Below are 2,934 nucleotides of genomic sequence, written 5' to 3' on the forward strand. Positions count from 1 at the left end.
GCTGCTGACCAAGAGGTCAGCAGTTCAAATCCACCAACTGCTCCTTGGAAACCCTATGGGGCAGTTCCACCCTGTCCTATACAGTCGCAATAGGGTTGCTATGAGTTGGAATCAGATCAATGGCAGTGGGTGTGGTTTAGTTTAGTTTATGGGCAAAAGACTGAATGACACAGGAAGCATCAAAAGAATATGGAAGGAATTCACAGAGTTAGTGTACTGAAATTTGGTTGATGTTCAACCATTTCAGGAGGCAGCATAAGATCAAGAACCAATGATACTAAAGGAAGAAGTCCAAGCTGCACTGAGGGCATTAGTGAAAAATGAGCCTCCAGGAATTGACAGATTACCAATTGAGAAGTTTCAACAAATGAATGCAATGCTGGAAGCACCCATTAGCCTATGCCAAGAAATTTGGAAGACAGCTACCTGGTCAATCGACTGGAAGAGACCCATATTTGTGGGCATTCCAAAGAAAGGTGATCCGACAGAATGTGCAAATTAGCAAACAATATTATTAATATCACACGCAAGTAAAATTTTTCTGAACATCATTCAAAAACGCTTGCAGCATTACATGAACAGGGAACTGCTGGAAATTCAAGCCGGTTTCAGAAGAGGATGTGGAATGAGAGATATCATTGCTGATGTCAGATGGATCTTGGCTGAATGAAGAGAATACCAGAAAGATGTTTACTTATGTATTATTGACTATGCAAAGGCTTTAGACTGTGTGGATCATAGCAAATTGTGGATAATATTTCGAAGGATGAGAATTCCAGAATGCTTAACTGTGTTCATGCAGAACCTGTACATAGACCAAGAGGCAGTTGTTCAAACAAAACAACAGGACACCAAGTGGTTTAAAATCAGAAAAAGTGTGCGTCAGGGTTGTATCCTTTCACCATACTTAGTCAATCTTATGCTGAGCAAATAATCTGAGAAGCTGGACTATATGAAGAAGAACACTACATCAGGATTGGAGGAAGATTCATTAACAACCTTGCTTGTTGAAAGTGAAGAGGACTTGAAGCACTCACTGATGAAGATCAAAGACTACAGCTTTCAGTATGGATTACACCTCAACATAAAGAAAACAAAAATCTTCCCAATTGGACCAATAAGCGACATCATGATAACTGAAGAAAATATTTAAATTGTCAAGAATTTCATTTGACTTGGATACACAATTAATGCCCATGGAAGCAGCAGTCAAGAAATCAAACAATGTATTGCTTTGGGCAAATCTGCTGCAAAAGACCACTTTCAGTTGTTAAAAAGGAAAGATATCACTTTGAGGACTAAGGTGACCCTGACCCAAGCCACTGTATTTTCAATTGCCTCATATGCATGAGAAAGCTGGACAATGAATAAGGAAGACCAAAGAATAATTGATGCCTTTAGGGGACTTCCGGGCAACATGGCACTATAGACAGAAGCACCACATCGTCCCATCACAGCAAAGATCTGAAAACCTAAGTCAAACAGAGACACACGTCAATCCTGAAACTCTAAGCATCAAATGAAGAGATAAAGAACCCAGCCAAGCGTCAAATGGAATAAGAAACTGACAGAGAACAGAGAGCGAGGAGAGATACATGCAGAGGTCCCCTATCAGCTACCACAGCACAGATTCGCCACCTTGGACTCCTATTGGAGATTGGCAAACAGGGGGTACGAGAAAGCAGCTTCACAGAGTTTCCAGCAGGAGAAAGAACAAAACGTAACCAGTGATATACACTTTTCCACCCCCCACCCTTCTTCACACCCACTAGGCCTCCTCTTCTTCCTGTGGCCACAGTCTCTTGGCTGGGAAGCACCAGCTTCACCCTTGTGGCTCTTGGATTCCACCCGCCTGCACTGGTCAGCTTCATGAGTGCCATTTGTTGGCTGCTGGTGATGCTTTTTTCCTTCTCTTTAAATTTCTTCCTTACCTCTCACCACCTCCTCCTCCTTTCTCTCAAATACCTGGCTCCATGTGCCATCTTTGCTGCTTCCTGAAAGGCTGCAAAACACAGCTCGACTGTGAAACTGCTACCCGGCCTGTGCTGCCACACTGGTGGGATCCCAGGGCTTTTTTGTTTGTTTGTTCTGTTTTGATTTCTTTGTTTGTTTGTTTTCTTCTTCTTTTCTCAGCTTAGGAGCCCCTTCTAGCTGGGCAGTACTGCATGGCTTGGGAACTACTCTCTTACTTTCCACATATATGCAGTGGCATCCCTAGGGGCATTTCTTTTTTCTTGTTTTTATTTTTATTTTTGGTTTTGGTTTTTTTTTTCTTGTTTCTTTGTTTTGTTTTCTTCTCTCTCTCTTTCACTTTTTGTCTTTCTTCATTTCTCAGTTTCTCATCTCTCTACACTTAACTTCTCTTCCTGTCTCCTGAATACTTGGTGCTGTGTGACAACTCTACCCCTTCTAACCAGGCTGTACTTCACACCCTGGGAGCAACTTCCCCAGTCCTAGCAGCCACACTAGTGGGATCACTGGGGGCCTGTCTTTTTTTTTTTTCCCTAATTTTTATTTATTCTTTTTTTTTCCTTTTTGTTTTTCTCCATTTCTCAGCCTCTCATCTCTCCACTCCAATGGCAAGCTTCTTTAGCACTCTTTTTGTTTGTTTGTTTGTGTGTATGTTTTTGGCTTCAGTTCCTCTCTCCTCTCTCTCCTCTTTCCCATATCCTTCTTAGCTCCACACAACACCATCTTCCCCCTCCGTCCTGCGTACCTGCACCATGCACTAAACATCAAACCCCCAAGCAGCACAGGCCTTTCCTACCAGAACATGCCCTGCACTGATTTCCGGCTTGCCCTGTCGACCCTAGTATGTGCCACAAACAACCTATCCCAGCAACTCCCTTTCAGCTGGACCTTCCCTGCCATATCATACCTGAGTGACTGACCTTGCCCATTGGAGAAGGAGGTGAAAAGTATCATGCCTACAGA

The sequence above is a fragment of the Trichechus manatus genome, unplaced genomic scaffold, assembly GCF_000243295.1.
Source record: "Trichechus manatus latirostris isolate Lorelei unplaced genomic scaffold, TriManLat1.0 scaffold00002, whole genome shotgun sequence".
NCBI classification, from domain to species: domain Eukaryota; kingdom Metazoa; phylum Chordata; class Mammalia; order Sirenia; family Trichechidae; genus Trichechus; species Trichechus manatus.